Raw genomic sequence first — 19,607 nt, 5'->3', positions numbered from 1 at the left:
TCGCATATAGATGTTAAATAACATCGGGGAGAGAACCGCTCCCTGGGGCACCCCACAATTAAGTGTGTGCCTCCGGGATAGTTTCCCCCCAATTGTGACCCTTTGTCCCCGACCTTCGAGGAACGAGGAAAGCCACTGCAAGGCCAGCTCCTGAGTCCCCGCGTCGGCGAGGCGGCAAGTCAGTAACCGATGGTCGACCGTATCGAACGCCGCCGATAGGTCCAACAGCATCAGCACTGCCGAGCCACCCCGATCCAGATGCCGTTGAAGGTCATCTACCAGGGCAACCAACACCGTCTCCGTCCCGTGACCTGGGCGAAAGCCGGACTGGAGTGGGTCAAGGACGGAAGCATCCTCCAGGAAAGTCTGTAGCTGCCTCGCCACTGCCCTCTCAATAAGTTTGCCCAGAAAGGGCAAATTTGAGACCGGCCTATAGTGTGCCAATTGGGCCGGGTCTAAAGATGGTTTTTTTAAGAGGGGACGGACCACAGCCTCTTTAAGCGGCGTTGGAAAGAGCCCTTCCGTTAGGGATCTGTTTATGATATCCCGTATAGGATATCTGAGATCCCCTTGGCAAGATTTAATAAGCCAGGAAGGGCATGGGTCCAATTTACAAGTTGTTGGGCGGGCAGCCAAGAGGATCCTGTCAACTTCCTCCAGGCTGAGGGGGCCGAAACCATCCAGAATATAATCCGAAGACATGCTCGGGGCCTCAGTTGCGTTAACTGTCTCTAAGTTGACGGGGAGGTCGAGGCGGAGTGATGCGATCTTGTCCGCAAAATAATTCGCAAAAGCCTCACAGCCTATCTCCAATTCAAAGGAATTTGGTCTGCCCTGGGGCAGCGTAGTGAGATCCCGAATTATATCAAACAATTGTGCCGGGCGCGAAGTTGCGGACGCAATCTTATCCGCAAAGTATGTCTTCTTTGCGGATTTGATTGCCATCTCATAGGTCTTCAAACTCTCTCTATAAGATGTTCGGATCACCTCGTCTCGAGTGCGCCGCCATTGCCTCTCTAGTCGTCTGAGGTCCCGCTTCAATTGCCGCAATTCCTGGTTAAACCAGGGGGACGGCTTGAGGCGGGGGTGCAGAGGACGCCTAGGCGCGATCTCATCGATGGCCCTGGAGAGTCCATCGTTCCAGGACTCTACCAGATCATCCAGAGAATCGCCAGTGGGCCAGGTATCCCGCAGAGCCGTCAGGAACCGTTCCGGGTCCATCAGGCTCCGCGGGCGAGCTAAAATACGCTCTCCGCCTAAACACTATATTTTATTATGTTCCTTTTCCCTATGGCAAACTAGAATGATGTTTACATGTTAAAAAGTAAATTAGATGGACAAGAACATCCCTATCCAATGTATTTCTCTTTTAGCTGTATTGACACATTCAAACAGGGACTTTGGTTGCTTATCCCATTACATATATTGAACCCATCTCCCATTGTCATTGACAGACAATCTCACATTTTGACATACTACTGTTCTGTTGCTTTCGCATGCTCATGCGACTCAGATCAAAGGTTTGCTCAATTTGTTAATCTTACTATTCTGTCATAGTACCATTTTACATTCTAAACCACTGCCTACCAGATAATTTTACTTCACTGTCATTGGTTCTCAAATGTGTACCATGTTGCATTCTGGGCTACTGCCTATCAGCTCTGTATGACTCTGCTCAGCTATGTATGGCTTTGCTCACTGTGCTGGATTCCTCGTCTGATGAAGTGTGCTTAAGAGCACACGAAAGCTTATGTTCTAAATAAAAATTGGTTAGTCTTAAAGGTGCGAACTTGATTCCTGCTTTGTCCCAGACAGAGCGTTCCAACGATAAGCTGTGGCTAACGGTCACTGATGGACCTCTGCTCCATATTTTTATCCAGTCCCCTCTTAAAGCTGGCTGTGCTTGTAGCTGCCACCACCTCCTGTGGCAGTGAATTCCACATGTTAATCACCCTTTGGACTTCCTTTTATCCATTCTAACACAACTGCTCAACAATTTCATTGAATGCCCACGAGTTCTTGTATTGTGAGAAAGGGAGAAAAGTATTTCTTTTGCTACCTTCCCATGCATAGTCTTGTAAACTTCTATCATGTCACCCCTCAGTCGAGAAGAAGAGGAGGAGAAGGAGAGGAGGAGGAGAAGGAGGAGAAGAAGAAGAGGAGGAGAAGATGAGGAGGAGAAGAAGAGGAGGAGGAGGAGAAGAGGAGGAGGAGAAGAAGAGGAGGAGGAGAAGAGGAAGAGAAGAGGAGGAGGAGGAGAAGAAGATGAGGAGGAGAAGAGGAGGAGAAAAAGATGAGGAGAAGAAGAGGAAGAGAAGAGGAGGAGGAGAAGGAGCAGCAGCAGGAGGAGATTGGGTTTATATTCCTCCCTTCACTACCTGATGGGGCTCAGCAACACAAATTCTTCTAAGGATCTTAACTTTTCCCCTCCTATAGTCATTGCTTCCTTCCCTCCACTCCCCCACCCGCTTGCAGCATTACATAAACTTTTTTGTTAATGTTTGAACGTTTGCCACCAGAAGGTTATGCAAGATGCAATTGGCTAAAGAGTTCCTGGCTCCTGAGCCTCTTTTCGAATGCCACGCAAGCTGCCGTCCCCAAGACGGCAATGAATTACAGTGAAAAAGGGAGCTTTTGTGTTCAGGGACGTCTTTGCAGTTCTCCCTGGGCTGGTTGAGTAGAAGGGCTCTCTTTTTTTGTACAGGCACTCCTTTGCCTATTAGGCCACACACCCCTGCTGTGGCCAATCCTCCAAGAGCTGTACTAGGCCCTGTACTAAGAGCCCTGTTAGCTCTTGGAGGATTGGCTACAGCAGGGGGTGTGGCCTAATAAGCAAAGGAGTGCCTGCTACAAAAAAAGCCTCCGTTATTAGAATAGGAAGAGATTTCTCTGATGCTCTTCGGCATGCATCCTACAGGACACCGATGCAGTTGATGAGGGAAGGCTTTTGGGGAAAGAACTAGTTTGGTACCTGAGAGAAAGGATCGGAGAACGTTTGAAGGAACAAACAACACTCCATGGAAGCCGGATCTGATTGGCTTGGCCGCGGCATCAGAACACGGGAAACGGTAATCAAAAGCAACTTTGAACATACTGGAAGTCCTTTTCCCCTCTCTGTACAGTTTCCAAATCACACACATGAAGAAAAGCTTTCGGGAGACATAGCGTGAGACACAGAGAGCCAGTTTGGCGTAGTGGTAAAGCGCACAGACTCTTATCTGGGAGAACTGGGGTTGATTCGCCCCTCCGCCACTTGCAGCTGATGGAGTGACCCTTGGGTCAGTCGCAAGTTCTTTCAGAGCTGTCCTTGAAAGGGCAGCTTCCGGGAGAGCTCTCTCAGGCCCACCTACATCACAGGGTGTCTGTTGTGGGGGAGGAAGGTAAAGGAGATTGTGAGCCACTCTGAGACACTTCGGAATGGAGGGCGGGATATAAATCCAATATCTTCATCTACCTCACAGGGTGTCTGTTGTGGGGGAGGAAGGGAAAGGAGATTGTGAGCCGCTCTGAGACTCTTCGGAGTGGAGGGCGGAATATAAATCCAATATATTCATCTACCTCACAGGGTGTCTGTTGTGGGGGAGACTCTTCTTCGTTTTCTTCTTGTCAGTTCTGGGTTGTGAAATACCTGGAGATTGGAGGGGGTGGGGGGGTGGAACCTGAGGTGGGAGGAGTTTGGGGAGTGAAGGGACCTCAGTGAGATACAATGCCACAGAGTCCACCCTCCAAAACAACCATTTCCTCCGGAGGAACTGATCTCTGTAACCTAGACCAGCTGTTAGGGTTGCCAGGTCTGTGTTAGAAAATAACTGGAGATTTTGGGGGTGGATCTGGGAGAGGGTGGGGTTTGGGGAGGGGACTCAGCATGGCCCAATGCCCCAGAGTAGGGGTGGCCAACGGTAGCTCTCCAGATGTTTTTTGCCTACAACTCCCATCAGCCCCAGCCAGCATGGCCAATGGCTGGGGCTGATGGGAGTTGTAGGCAAAAAAACATCTGGAGAGCTACCGTTGGTCACCCCTGCCCTAGAGGCCACCCTTCAAGAGGGCCAGTTTGGTGTAGCGGCTAAGTTATCTGAGAGAACCAGGTTTGATTCCCGGCCGGTGTTCCCTCTAAACTGAGTTAGCGTGAGCGAGCTCACAGATTTTTAGCCTCCGGCTCACACGTTTTTGTCTCAGCTCAGGAAAAATGGCCCCAGAGCACAATAATTGATGCAGCAGCTCACCACTTTAACGTCATGACTTTAATACCAGTAGCTCACCAAGTAGAATGTTTGCTCACAAGACACGACAGCTTAGAAGGAACATTGTTCCAGACTCCTCCATATGCACCACCTTGAGTCAGTCCCAAGGTCTCGCAGAGCTGCTTCTCCCAAGAGGAGTTTTGTCCGAGCTGTCAAGGTTAGAGCCTTTTTTTTTTTTTTTGCACCAGTGGGAGAAGGAAACCCACAGGCACCATGTAAATCACTGGCCACAGTTTGCCCCATTATGCATCTCTCTTTGCCTTAACACCAAGGTTAGTAAACACAGCTCCTACAAGAGCTATGAAACTAAGGGGGAACCCTGCGTCACCCTCTTTAATTCTGTCCCTCCTTCCAGTGGCTCCCTTGGCTCTTGCACTCTCTTCCCCCACTCTAGGAATCTGGCAACCTCTGTGAACATATGAACGTATGAAGCTGCCTTATACTGAAACAGACCCTCGGTCCATCAAAGTCAGTATTGTCTACTCAGACTGGCAGCGGCTCTCCAGGGGCTCAAGCTGAGATTTTTCACACCTATTTGCCTGGACCCTTTTTAGTTGGAGATGCCGGGGATTGAACCTGGGACCTTCTGCTTACCAAGCAGATACTCTACCACTGAACCACTGTCCCTCAAAGTCAGTATTGACTACTCCGACTGGCAGCGGCTCTCCAGGGTCAAGCTGAGGTTTTTCACACCTACTTGCCTGGACCCTTTATAGTTGGAGATGCCAGGGACTGAACTTGGGACCTTCTGCTTACCAAGCAGATGCTCTACCACTGAGCCACCGTCCCTCCCCTTAGACATATGAACATATGAGGCTGCCTTCTACTGAATCAGACCCTGGGTCCATCAAAGTCAGTATTGTCTACTCAGACTGGCAGCAGCTCGCCAGGGTCTGAAGCTGAGGTTTTTCACGCCTATTTGCCTGGACCCTTTTTAGTTGGAGATACCAGGGATTGAACCTGGGACCGTCTGCTTACGAAGCAGATGCTCTACCACTGAGCCACCGTCCCTCCCCTTAGACATATGAACATATGAGGCTGCCTTCTACTGAATCAGACCCTGGGTCCATCAAAGTCAGTATTGTCTACTCAGACTGGCAGCAGCTCGCCAGGGTCTCAAGCTGAGGTTTTCCACGCCTATTTGCCTGGACCCTTTCTAGTTGGAGATACCAGGGATTGAACCTGGAACCTTCTGCTTACCAAGCAGATGCTGTACCTCTAAGCCACCATCCCTCCCCTTAACATATGATGCTGCCTTATACTGAATCAGACCCTCGGTCCATCAAAGTCAGTCTTGTCTACTTAGACTGGCAGTGGCTCTGCAGGGTCTCAAGCTGCGTTTTTTCACGGCTTCTTGCCTGGACCTTTTTTTTTTAGTTGGAGATGCCAGGGATTGAACCTGGGACCTTCTGCTTACCAAGCAGATGCTCTGCCACTGAGCCACCGTCCCTCTGTGGTGATGAGCTTGCAAGCCTGACTATTTCCTTCTCCTTCTTGCTTCACACACAGCAGAAATAGGTCAGCATACAGAGGCTTACTGAGGTCCCGATGCTGAGCACCCTAACTTGAGAGTAAACCTGCCTTAAGTACCTCCTTGCTCTCCAGGAGCCACACAATATATGTGAAAGAGTCGCATTGGCTCCTCAGCCACACTTTGGTCACTCATGTGCTCAGGGGTCATTTTGTGAAAAAATAGGTGGTGGAGCTCATTAGCGTAACTCATTAGCATATGCCAGCCCACCCCAACCAAAAGCAACCTGATACAAGAAAGGAGAGCCCCGGTTAAGCGAGGCCTGCTTGGGCTGGCTAGAGATCCAGCTAGCCCAATCAGGCCTTGCTTGTCTGGGGCTCTCCTGGACCACACCCCCGTCAAAAGGCCAGCAAGCCACCCATTGCCCAAAATCAGATAAGAAGTGGAGAAAGGCATTGGAAAGAACAGCACTGGGGAAAGTCCAGAAAAGGGCAACTAAAATTATTAAAGGTTTGGAACACGTTCCCTATGAAGAAAGGTTAAAACACTTGGGACTCTTTAGCTTGGAGAAACGTCGACTGCGGGGTGACATGATAGAGGTTTCCAAGATTATGCACGGGATGGAGAAAGTAGAGAAAGAAGTACCTTTCTCCCTTTCTCACAATACAAGAACTCCTGGGCATTTAATGAAATTGTTGAGCAGTCGGGTTAGAACAGATAAAAGGAGGTACTTCTTCACCCAAAGGGTGATTAACATGTGGAATTCACTGCCACAGGAGGTGGTGGCGGCTACAAGCATAACAAGCTTTTTAAGAGGGGATTGGATAAAAATATGGAGCAGAGGTCCATCAGTGGCTATTAGCCACAGCAGCCACAGCATATTATTGGAACTGCCTGGGGCAGTGGTGCTCTGTATTCTTGGTGCTTGGTGGGGGGGGGGCAAAGTGGAAGGGCTTCAAGCCCCACTTGTGAACCTCCTGATGGCACTTGGGTTTGGGGGGTTTTTTTGACCACTGTGTGACACAGAGTGTTGGACTGGATGGGCCATTGGCCTGATCCAATATGGGTTCTCAGTTTGGCGTAGCGGTGAAGTGTGCGGACTCTTACCTGGGAGAACCGGATTTGATTCCCCACTCCTCCACTTGCATCTGCTAGCATGGCCTTGGGTCAGCCATAGCTCTGGCAGAGGTTGTCCTTGAAAGGGCAGCTGCTGTGAGAGCCCTCTCCAGCCCCACCCACCTCACAGGGTGTCTGTTGTAGGGGAGAAAGGTAAAGGAGATTGTGAGCCGCTCTGAGACTCTTCGGAGTGGAGGGCGGGATATAAATCCGATATCTTCTTCTCCTTCTTAAGGGTGGCGCGGGCTTCTCCAGTGGTTAATGCGGGTTGATGGCAGTGTTCCCTCTAAACTGAGTTAGCTCACAGATTTTAAGCCTCCGGCTCACACTCTTTTGTCTTAGCTCAGGAATAATGGCCCCAGAGCACACTGATTTATGCAGTAGCTCACAACTTTTATGCCAGTAGCTCACAAAGTAGAATTTTTGCTCATAAAACTCTGCAGTTTAGAGGGAACAGTGGTCAATGGGGGCGTGGCAAAGCCCCTGGTGGCTGGCTGCTCGCTCTCCTAATCCAGGGACTGCTATGCAGCTGCACCTACTATTCAATGGACAAGGTTGATAGGTGGGGAGGAGGAGGGGGGAACCATTAGAAAGGTTCAGGAGCTGTGCTCCTGTGAGCTCCTGCTGAAGCTGAGACCTGCCTGTGCTAAATCCTTACAACGTTCTCATTTTCGATTGCTTCAAGCTGTAATTACGAAAGACAAGATCGCTCGTCATGACTTCCTGTCTCCTGGGGTGCCAGATAACCTTTTGGGGATGTCCGTCCACTTGTCAGACTGCGCCGCCGGGTCTGGGACATCTGCAGGATGTGCGCACGACGACGCCCTTTATTTAATCCAGGATAAATATCACTCCCTTTGCTACCCACACAGTCCCCAATGCAAATTAAAACTCCATTCAAACCAGGGAGGGAAGATCCATCAGTGTATGGCACTTCCAACGATCAGACCAAGATCTCGGTGAGATGCTGGCAAGAGATGGACCGTGTGGACTAGCCGTATAAGATCGCTTCTTAAAAAGCAATAGGAAAAGAAAAGGTCCCCTGTGCAAGCACCAATCGTTTCCGACTCTGGGGTGACGTTGCTTTCACAACATTTTCACAGCAGACCTTTTTAGAGGGTGGTTTGCCATTGCCTTCCCCAGTCATCGACACTTTCCCCCCATTAAGCTGGGTACTCATTTGACCGACCTCGGAAGGATGGAAGGCTGAGTCAACCTCGAACCGGCTCCCTGAACCAGCTTCCGCTGGAATCGAACTCAGGTCATGAGCAGAGGATTCCGACTGCAATACTGCAGCTTTACCACTCTGCGCCACAGGGCTCTTTCAGAATAAGAAGAAGATGACATTGGATTTATATCCCGCCCTCCACTTAAGAGTCTCAGAGCGACTCACAATCTCCTTTATCTCCCTCCCCTGCAACAGACACCCTGTGAGATAGATGAAGATATTGGATTTATATCCCGCCCTCCACTCCGAAGTGTCTCAGAGCGGCTCACAATCTCCTTTACCTTCCTCCCTCACAACAGACACCCTGTGAGGTGGGTGGGGCTGGAGAGGACTCTCACAGCAGCTGCCCTTTCAAGGATAGAGTCTCAGAGCAGCTCACAATCTCCTTTACCTTCTTCCTCCACAACAGACACCCTGTGAGGTGGGTGGGGCTGGAGAGGGCTCTCACAGCAGCTGCCCTTTCAAGGACAACCTCTGCCAGAGCTATGGCTGACCCAAGGCCATGCCAGCAGCTGCAAGTGGAGGAGTGGGGAATCAAACCCGGTTCTCCCAGATAAGAGTCCGCACACTTAACCACTACACCAAACTGGAATAAAAAGGAATAAGGCAGATTCAAACTGGTAGAAAGGGCCATCAGATTGCAGCTAGTTTATGGAAACTCCATAAGGTTTTCAAGACAAGGGATGTAACGGAGTTGGTTTGCCATTGCCTGACTCCAGGGCTCATTTTGTAGCAGGAGCTCCTTTGCATACTAGGCCATACCCCCCTGATGTAGCCAGTCCTCCTGGAGCTTAAAAAGGTAAAGGTAGTGCAAGCATCAGTCGTTTTCGACTCTGGGGTGACGTTGCTTTCACAACGTTTCCACGGCAGACTTTTTATGGTTTGCCATTGCCTTCCCCAGTCTTTTAAACTTTCCCCCCAGCAAGCTGGGTACTCATTTTACCGACCTCGGAAGGATGGAAGGCTGAGTCAGCCTGGAGCCAGTTACCTGAATCCAGCTTTTGCCAGGATCAAGCTCAGGTCGTGAACAGATCTTAAGACTGCAGTACTGCAGCTTTACCACTCTGCGCCACGGAGCTTACAGGGCTCTTATTACAAGGCCTACTGTACGTTTTTGAAGGATTGGCTACATCAGAGGGACACGGCCTAATATGCAAAGGAGCTCTTGCTACAAAATGAGCCCTGCCTGCTTCTGCGTGGCAATCCTGGACTTCCTATATAAGGGGTGTCAAATATGCAGCCCTGGGGCCAAATCAGGCCCCCAGAGGACACCTATCAGGCTGAGCAACTGACTGTCATCTGCTTCTTCTCCCTCTCTCTGGCTTCCTTCTGCATCACATCATGCTTTGACAGGCTTACTCAATCACACAGGAGTTACAAAGGAAAACCTCTATTTTCTCCATTAGTTGAGACTCCTCCCTTGGGGAGGAAGGGGGGAGGGAGGACTTGCTTTGCCAGGCTCTCTCAATCACAAAGTAGAGCTACTGAGTCAAACCTATCTTCCTTCTAATGGCTGAGATTCCTCACCCTCCTGGTCCCCTGGGGAAGGAAGGAAAGAGCCAGAGCTTCCTTTGCCCAGTTCCCTGGATCCCAGGGGAGAAATACAAAGAAATCACCATTAAGACCAAGTGACATTTGAAGCATGTCTACATTCTTCAGTAACCAAAGAGATAGTTGTTAGTACCCTTTGAACTTTCAATGCAATTTGCATCTATATGTTATTCTTTTGAAGTTTTCTGTAACCCTGCTTTTGAAGTCACCTTTAAGATACTTTGCACTATGACAATCTGTATCACTTCCAAGGTTTGAGTCTTTGGAACAAGTCATGGAGTTTCAATAAAACAAGTCTTTGATTTAAAACAAATGCTTGGTTATTTCGAAATATCGATGCTTGAAAGTTTGGGCAGGGGAGTGACCTCGGTAGTGAATAATGCCACTCTGGAAGGTGGACTACATAGCATTGTACCCCATTTCCTCCAAGGCACCCGATCTCTGTCATCTGGTGATCCGTTGCAATCCAGGAGATCTCCAGGCACCACCTGGAGGTTATACAACGCAGAGAGAGTAACACGGCAAAAGGACAAAAAAAATCAAAGGTACATAACCCACCGTGAAAACCAGCTTCTATTATTAAATTATACAAGGTCAACAAAAATAAACAGAAATTCCACCATCATATATTACAAAACAACCATAACTTTTAGTCCTTGATAGAAAAGGAAGCAATAGCCCCAAGAGTCTTTCTTTTCATCCTATGGTAAAACTTCCCATCTCGTTCCATGCAATCCTGGTGTAGTACTCCAGATGTTTAATGTCTGTCCAAAGATGCAGCCAATAATCCAAGTTTCCAAGGACAAGGCCGTACGGAACCCTTGTTTCGCGTGAGCTTCTTCAAGCTGCAACAATCCTTGTAGGTGTTCCTTCAAACATGCTGGCTGTTTGGCCTAACACTTAAGAGAAATTGCTAAGAGGATTGTTGCAGCTTGAAGAAGCTCACGCGAAACAAGGGTTCCGTACGACCTTGTCCTTGGAAACGTGGATCATTGGCTGCATCTTTGGACAGACGTTAAACATCTGGAGTACTACCCCAGGATTGCATGGAATGAGATGGGAAGTTTTACCGTAGGATGAAAAGAAAGACTCTTGGTGCTAAGGCTTCCTTTTCTATTAAGGACTAAAAGTTATGGTTGTTTTGTAATTTATGATGGTAGAATTTGTGTTTATTTTTGTTGACCTTGTATACTTTAATAATAGAAGCTGGTTTTCACGGTGGGTTATGTACCTTTGACCACCTGGAGGTTGGCAACCACATGGAACTGCAGGCACTGGTTTCTTTTGGAGTAAGAGGGGGGAACAAGCAGTCTCTTGTCTTTGCGTTCTCTACAGAGACCTACAGAAATATTCAGTGTTTACTAGAGTTAGGCGGTGTGAAATCAAGTACAGCTATCACCTCTAAAAGCCTGAGACGTGATCGAGTGACATCCGTGGTAGGGATGCGTTTTGCCAGTATTGCTTGCTCACTTCAGACAACGATTTTTTTAAAAAAAAGAACCGAACAGCTTACTCACAACTATAAATGGATCCCTCAGCTCTTTTCTTTCAAAACAGTCCCAAAACTGAAACATTATGGGCACGTAAGCCGATTGAAAGCACATTATGTGTGTGTGATGTGCCAACAAGTCACATTTGACTTCTGGCCACCCCAGTTAGAGGCTTCCAAGGCAAGGGAGAAACAGAGATGGTTGACCATTGCCTTCCTCTGAAGAGCCTTCCTCAGTGGCCTTCCTTGAAAGACTTATGGCAACCCTATAAGGGGTTTCCAAGGCAAGGGAGAAGCAGAGGTGGTTGGCCGTTGCCTTCCTCTGCAGAGCCTTCCTCGGTGGTCTCCCTTGAAAGACTTATGGCAACCCTACAAGGGGCTTCCAAGCCAAGGGAGAAGCCGAGGTGGTTGGCCATTGCCTTCCTCTGCGGAGCCTTCCTTGGTGGCCTCCCTTGAAAGACTTATGGCAACCCTACAAGGGGCTTCCAAGCCAAGGGAGAAGCCGAGGTGGTTGGCCATTGCCTTCCTCTGCGGAGCCTTCCTCGGTGGCCTCCCTTGAAAGACTTATGGCAACCCTACAAGGGGCTTCCAAGGCAAGGAAGAAACAGAGATGGTTGGCCATTGCCTTCCTCTGAAGAGCCTTCCTTGAAAGACCCTTGGCAATCCTACAAGGAGCTTCCAAGGCTAGGGAGAAGCAGAGGTGGTTGGCCATTGCCTTCTTCTGCAGAGCCTTCCTCGGTGGCCTCCCTTGAAAGACTTATGGCAACCCTCCAAGGGGCTTCCAAGGCAAGGAAGAAACAGAGATGGTTGGCCATTGCCTTCCTCTGAAGAGCCTTCCTTGAAAGACTTATGGCAATCCTACAAGGAGCTTCCAAGGCTAGGGAGAAGCAGAGGTGGTTGGCCATTGCCTTCTTCTGCAGAGCCTTCCTCGGTGGCCTCCCTTGAAAGACTTATGGCAACCCTCCAAGGGGCTTCCAAGCCAAGGGAGAAACAGAGATGGCTGGCCATTGCCTTTCTCTGAAAAGCCTTCCTCGGTGGCCTCCCTTGAAAGACTTATGGCAACCCTACAAGGGGCTTCCAAGGCAAGGAAGAAACAGAGATGGTTGGCCATTGCCTTCCTCTGAAGAGCCTTCCTTGAAAGACTTATGGCAATCCTACAAGGAGCTTCCAAGGCTAGGGAGAAGCAGAGGTGGTTGGCCATTGCCTTCCTCTGCAGAGCCTTCCTTGGTGGCCTTCCTTGAAAGTCTTATGGCAACCCTCCAAGGGGCTTCCAAGCCAAGGGAGAAACAGAGATGGCTGGCCATTGCCTTTCTCTGAAAAGCCTTCCTCGGTGGCCTCCCTTGAAAGACTTATGGCAACCCTACAAGGGGCTTCCAAGGCCAGTGAGAAGCAGAGGTGGTTGGCCATTGCCTTCCTCTGCAGAGCCTTCCTCGGTGGCCTCCCTTGAAAGACTTATGGCAACCCTACAAGAGGCTTCCAAGGCCAGTGAGAAGCAGAGGTGGTTGGCCGTTGCCTTCCTCTGCAGAGCCTTCCTCGGTGGTCTCCCTTGAAATACTTATGGCAACTCTAGGAAGGGACTTTCAAGGCAAGGGAGAAGCAGAGGTGGCTTGTCGTTGCCTTCCTCTGCAGAGCTTTCCTCAGTGGTGTCCCTTCAAAGACCCTATAAGCAACCCTATAAGGGGCTTCCAAGGCAAGAGAGAAGCAGAGGTGGTTTACCATTGCCTTCCTCTGCAGAGTCTTCCTTGGTGGTCTCCCTTACAAGTACCAGCCCTAGTTAGGGATAGGTGAATCTCCCTGGATAGTGAGTACCACAACTAGTGTCACAATTAACAAGGCCCATGTAGTCTCCGTTGGTGGGGGAAGGACACCTGAAGTAGGGCCTCTGATGGTGCCCAGAGTGATCAGGTAGGTTCATAGAATCATAGAGTTGGAAGGGACCTCCAGAGTCATCTAATCCAGCCCTCTGCACAATGCGGTGAATTCACAAATACATTCCCCGCATACACATGCATGCCCAGTGATCCCAATTCTGTGCCCAGAAAATGGCAGAAACTTCCAGGATCCCTGGCCAATATGGCCTGGAGAAAAATTGCTTCCTGGATCCAAAGTTTCAATCAATATTTCCTTGGGCATGTAAGAAAGGGCCACAGGAACTAAGGACTGATGCAACCCTTTCAGCCCTCGCTCTCATGATCTGCCTAATTCACAGGGTCTGCATTGCTGTCAGGTGGCCATCTAGCCTCTGTTTAAAAACCTCCAAAGAAGGAGAGCCCACCACCTCCCGAGGAAGCCTGTTCCACTGAGGAGCCACTTGGTCAGGGAGTTCTTCCTCATGTTGAGCCAAAAATTCTTTTGATATAATTTCAACCTGTTGGTTCTGGTCCATCCTTCTGGGGCCACAGAAAACAATTCTGCACCATCCTCTAGATGACAGCCCTTCAGGTACTTGAAGATGGTGATCATATCACCTCTCAGTCATCTCCTCCCCATGCTAAACATATCCAGGTTCATGTGGGAGTAGGTGATTAGTTGGGGGGGGGGAGAGAGAGACAGACAGACAGACAGATGATGATAGATAGATAGATAGATAGATAGATAGATAGATAGATAGATAGATAGATAGATAGATAGATAGATAGATGATAGATAGATAGATAGATAGATAGATAGATAGATAGATAGATAGATAGATAGATAGATAGATAGATAGATAGATAGATAGATAGATAGATAGATAGATAGATAGAGATGGACGGACGGACGGACAGGCAGACGGACAGACAATGATAATGAACATATATGAACATACGAAACTGCCTTATACTGAATCAGACCCTCGTTTCATCAAAGCAAGTATTGTCTACTCAGACTGGCAGCAGCTCTCCAGGGTCTCAAGCTGAGGTTTTTCATGCCTACTTGCCTGGACCCTTTTTAGTTGGAGATGCCGGGGATTGAAACTGGGACCTTCTGCTTACCAAGCAGATGCTCTACCACTGAGCCACCGTCCCTCCCCAATAGATAGCCAGACAGATATGACAGAAAGACAGATTAATGATGATGATGATGAAGTAGAAGAAGAAGAAGAAGATAGACAGACAGACAGACAAACCATCTGTGTGGATGGCCAGTACACATCTAGCAATGGAGGCAAGCCATTCCTTGATATTCAGAAACTGGTGGCCATGTGTACTGTCCCTCCATACGGAGGTGCCAGTTTTCAATCCTCTGAGCATGCACAGCCTGGCAGCACTAACTCACATGAGGTCCTCGACTGAGGGCTTTGGCAAGCGTGGCCCGAGTGTAAACCGATGCACCCTTTTGTCTTGGTGTCTGCTGCTGCAACCACAAAATATCACCATTTGCTGAGCAACGAGTGCCGCAGTGCATAGAAACCTGATCTACTATTAAAACAAAAGCCATAGAATACCTTTTATCGGTGGTGGAGGAAAAGGCCATCAACTTGCAGCAGACTTACTGTGACCCAGCAGGGTTTTCAATGCAAGAGATAAACAAAGGTGGTTGGCTATTGACGAAGAAGAAGATATTGGATTTATATCCCGCCCTCCACTCTAAATCTCAGAGTCTCAGAGCGGTCGCAATCTCTTTTCCCACAACAGACACCTTGTGAGGTAGGTGGGGCTGAGAGAGCTCTGACAGAACCTGCCCTTTCAAGGACAACTTCTGTCAGAGCTATGGCTGCTCCAAGGCCATTCCAGCAGGTGCAAGTGGAGGAGTGGGGAATCAAACCCGGTTCTCCCAGATAAGAGAGCTCTGGCTGACCCAAGGCCATTCCGGCAGCTGCAAGTGGAGGAGTGGGGAATCAAACCCGGTTCTCCCAGATAAGAGTCCGCAGACTTAACCACTACACCACTGTGTAGCAGCTCTGGACTTCCTTGGTGGTCTCTCCTCCAAGTACTAATCAGGACCAACCACGCTCAGCTTCTGAGATCTGAGAAGATTGGAGCAGCCCACTGCCCAATCTCTGCCCAGACAAACTGCCATCCTGGGGCAACACAACAAGCTAGTGACTAATTTACTAAGAAATATATAGAAATCAGTCCAAATGTCCAAAACATGTACATTCAAGTCCCAAAGTAGTGTGATGACAAGCCAATCAATTAAGTATTTGTTTCTTTCCAGTCTTCATCAGACCTGGGACCAATATTGATTCAATTATAAAGATTCTTTACATCATTTTTTAAAAAGGGGACGCAGAGCCTCTCCAACAGCAATTTCACATTGGCTACAGTATGAGGCTTCTTGCGCCTCGGATTGTATTCTATCCTGGGGCAACATTGCATGAGTTTGGCTGCTCTGGCACAAGGTAACCCCAGAGACCCCTGCCACCAAACCCTATGAGGATTTGAAAATTGTGGAAGAGAAAATAACGTGAAGGGAGAGCTTAAGGAAATCACGAACTGAGCATAGAGTGGGGACAATAAGAGAGATTAATCCCTTGCAATAGCCATGATAGCTAAATGGATCTTCCATGAATAGAGGCAACCAATGTTCCCTCTAAGCTGCAGAGTCTTGTGAGCAAAAATTCTACTTTGTGAGCTACTGGCATTAAAGTGGTGAGCGATTGCATCAATTAGTGTGCTCTGGGGCCATCCTTCCTGATCTAAGACAAAAATGTGTGAGCTGGAGCCTAAAAATCTGTGAGCTAGCTCACGCTAACTCAGCTTAGAGGGAACACTGGAGGCAACATACCTCTGATCAGGGCTTTTTTTGTAGCAGGAACTCCTTTGCATATTTGGCCACACCCTCCTGATGTAGCCAATCCTCCAAGAGCTTTGTTTGGTGTAGTGGTTAAGTGTGCGGACTCTTATCTGAGAGAACCGGGTTTGATTCCCCACTCCTCCACTTGCACCTGCTGGAATGGCCTTGGGATAGCCATAGCTAACACAGAGGTTGTCCTTGAAAGGGCAGCTGCTGTGAGAGTCCTCTCAGCCCCACCCACCTCACAGGGTGTCTGCTGTGGTGGAGGGAGGTAAAGGAGATTGTGAGCCACTCTGAGACTCTGAGTGGAGGGCGGAATATAAATCCAATGTCTTCTTCTTCTTCTTGCAGGGCCAACTGTAAGCTCCAGGAGGATTGGTTACATCAGGCGGGTGTAGCCTAATATGCAAATGAGTTCCTGCTACAAAAGGAGCCCCGCCTCTGATGCCAGATGACTGTGAACTGCATCGTATTCATGCTTAAGAGCTTTCCCCAAAAAAACCCGGCTTCTCACTGCTAGAAATAGAAAAGTGCAATTTGGACTAATCTAGCGAGGCGATTCTTAGGGAAGATTCGCTTTGAGAAACAGCGGAAAAGAATAAGCCCAATGAAGACGGGTAAACGGTGGGCTGGGCAGAAACCTCTAGAACAGAAAGGAGCAGTAGGATGGAGCGCCGTGGTCAGAAGACGGTGCACGGGAAGAAAACAGAACAGAATAAATTCAAAAGAAAGAAAAAAAGCCAACCCCTTTCATCGCTCGAAAACTATTTTGAACCACCAAATAATGAAAATTTCATGAGAAGTCACTTCAGTACTGCCAGTGGTATACGATGATTTATTTTCTATACAGCGATAAGGAAGTTTTGGAAGCTAGCCCAAACAACTCTTTGACATAATGCATTGGAATTTTTTTTTTAAACCCTTGCAGTTCAGAGTCGGGGGGCAGAGGGGCAGGTCCTCTGGATGTAGAATAAATATTTCAAGCCTGCCTTCAAATCCACATTCTACCAAGAAAGCACAGTTGTTTTCTGTGCTTAAGCTGTGCTTAAATTACAGTGGGGGGGGGGAGGAGTCTTCCAACTAGGTCTGACAAAGCCCCGGCAGCTATTGTTTTGACAAGGCTACTGGAAGGTCCTCTTTTAGCTGGGAGAAAGGATGACTGAGGGGTTGACTGACGTGACAGAAGCTTACAGACAGACTTATGCAAAGAATAGGTAGGGTTAGAGGAAAGAAGTCCTTTTCTCTCTGTCTTACACCGTAAGAACTTATAAGTGCCAGACTCTTCTCTCCTTGCTAGAGATCTCTTCCTCCTTGATCAATAATGAAGACACGGACAAGACTCCGTCCTCTTCAATCTACAAAGTTGGCCGAGTGTTATTATTGCAATGCGGCTCGGAAGCCTTTTGATGCTTCTTCCCCGCCCCCGCCCCGCTTCACTTGCATGATCGTAGGATCGGGGATGACAATGAAACTAATTAGCAGTGGCCTTTCTTCTTGCAGATCACCCTGAAAGAACCTCCGAATGTTTCTACCCTGAGGACAGAATCGGAGGAGCTGTCCACTTCAGCACCACAGCTTAAATACTAATAATAGTCTCAGAGGGCAGCCCTGTTGGTCTGCGGTAGTGCAGTTAGATTCGGGGCCAAGAATACCTTAGAGACCAACAAGATTTCTAGGACAGAAGTTTTTGAGAGTCAAAACTCCATCAGACGCTTAGGCCGCAGTCACACACACGAAATCTAGGGTGTCAAACATGTGGCCCAAGGGCCAAATCAGGCCTGTAAGCAACTCACTGTCATCTGCTTCCTTCTCTCTCTCTTACTTCCTTCTGCATCACAGCTTGCTTTGCCAGGCTTGCTCAAGGTAGGACCAGAACCAATGGGTTGAAATTTAATCAAAAGAGTTTCCGGCTCAACATTAGGAAGAACTTCCTGACAGTTAGAGCGGATCCTCAGCGGAACAGGCTTCCTCCTTGGGAGGTGGTGGGATTTCCTTCCTTGGAGGTTTTTAAACAGATGCTAGATGGCCATCTGACAGCAATGAAGATCCTGTGAAAGGAGGTAGTTGTGAGTCTCCTGCATTGTGCAGGGGGTTGGACTAGATGACCCTGGAGGTCCCTTCCAATTCTATGATTCTATGAATGGCACAGGAGCTACAGAGCAAAGCCTCTATTTTCTCCATTGGCTGACCACCACATGAAGCAACTATGTACAAACGTTCACAATGCCCAGCCGTTTCATGTTTTCCCCTGGGTCTTAGGCTCAAAGCATTGGACATGAGATTTCTGTAATGAATGTCAAACGAAAAGCAGGTTTGCAACTTACAGACACACACCTGAGCAACACCTAAACAGCCTACTCAAGATTGCTACAGTGCAGAAATTGTCTCGAGGTCTCGATGCAATAATTCAGAGCAAGAGGTGTCCGTTATCAGAAGCTGCCAAACAAACAAAATACAAACCCAAAGAGAAACCGTGACAAAATAACGAACACAATTGTTGATGCATTTACAATTATTTAAGTAAGAAACTCCAAAGCACTGATTTCTATAATCCAATTCAACCATTAATATATCCAGGTAAGTACATGTAAATCATTTCCAAAACGCATCTAAGCACACACTGCATTAGAACAAATGGCTTAAAGTGCTTAGTGCTACTAAGTGCTTGTAGGTCAAAGTGCCTGTGCAGATTTCTCTTCCCAAAAGGAATGAATCCAAAGATTCCCCGACGTCCCTCTGACGGAGCCTGGAGTCAGCAGGACGCTTGACGCACCGTTTCCGCTGTCTTTATCAAAGAGGAATATCCAAATTGATGTATTTCACAACGGCTACATAAAGCAAGCAAATGCATCTTAGGCAACGTTTCTTTAACAATACCAAATTCATATTGACAGTTAATACAAGCAACTTACCACTGTTAGCAAAGACTAAAGCTAACACAAGCACGCAGTATCATTCCTAAGGCGTATTACCGCAAAGTACATCAAACCCGACGCAATATTTCAAGGTACAAAACCCCAAGGTTTACAACACACCTGTTAAAGATTTAATCAAAGCCAGGAAAACAACGCAAACACTTACTACAAAAACTGCAAGCATATTATTATAAACAGCATGAAAAGCTATTATAAATAGCTATTATTATTATAAATAGCATTACAAGCAACCTGCCGGCTCCAGGTTCCGTCAGAGGGACGTCGGGGAATCTTTGGATTCATTCCTTTTGGAAAGAAAAATCTGCACAGCCCCTTGGACCTACAAGCACTTTGTAGCGCTAAGCACTTTAAGCAATTTTTTTCTAATGCAGTATGTTTTTAGGTGTGTTTTGGAAATGATTTACATGTACTTACCTTGATACATTAACGGTTGAATTGGATTATAATAACCAGTGAAGTTTCTTACTTAAATAATTATAAATGAATTAACAATTGTGCTTGTGATTTTGTCACGGTTTCTCTTTGGGTTTTCATTCTCTCCGTGGTTCTCTCTATTGTAATTCTTCTCAAAGAAACAAAATACTGCAAGAGTGCTAATCGTTTCAGCGTATTTTAAGTTTTGAAAAAAATATCGAATTGTGTTTGTTTGTGTCCTTTATAAAGTTTATATCTCTGCTTCATATGAACATACGAAGCTGCCTTCTACTGAATCAGACCCTCTGTCCATCAAAGTCAGTCTTGTCTACTCAGACTGGCAGCGGCTCTCCAGGCTCTCAAGCTGCGGTTTTTCACACCTATTTGCCTGGACCCTTTTTAGTTGGAGATGCCGGGGATTGAACCTGGGACCTTCTGCTTC

General features: G+C 47.9%; 1 protein-coding gene and 1 non-coding gene across 2 annotated transcripts in view; both read right to left on the bottom strand.

Annotated features, from left to right (window-relative positions):
• The window catches only part of KCNK9 (potassium two pore domain channel subfamily K member 9), a 131,293-nt gene that overhangs the window by 97,754 nt on the left and 13,932 nt on the right, over window positions 1–19,607 (bottom strand). The window lies entirely within an intron of this gene.
• TRNAT-CGU (transfer RNA threonine (anticodon CGU)) lies at window positions 5,181–5,255 on the bottom strand. Its single transcript has one exon. It is a non-coding gene; the product is annotated as a tRNA-Thr (tRNA).

This window comes from Heteronotia binoei, chromosome 7, assembly GCF_032191835.1.
Source record: "Heteronotia binoei isolate CCM8104 ecotype False Entrance Well chromosome 7, APGP_CSIRO_Hbin_v1, whole genome shotgun sequence".
In the NCBI taxonomy this organism is placed as follows: Eukaryota; Metazoa; Chordata; class Lepidosauria; order Squamata; family Gekkonidae; genus Heteronotia; species Heteronotia binoei.
This window is presented reverse-complemented; position numbering and strand designations above follow the sequence as displayed.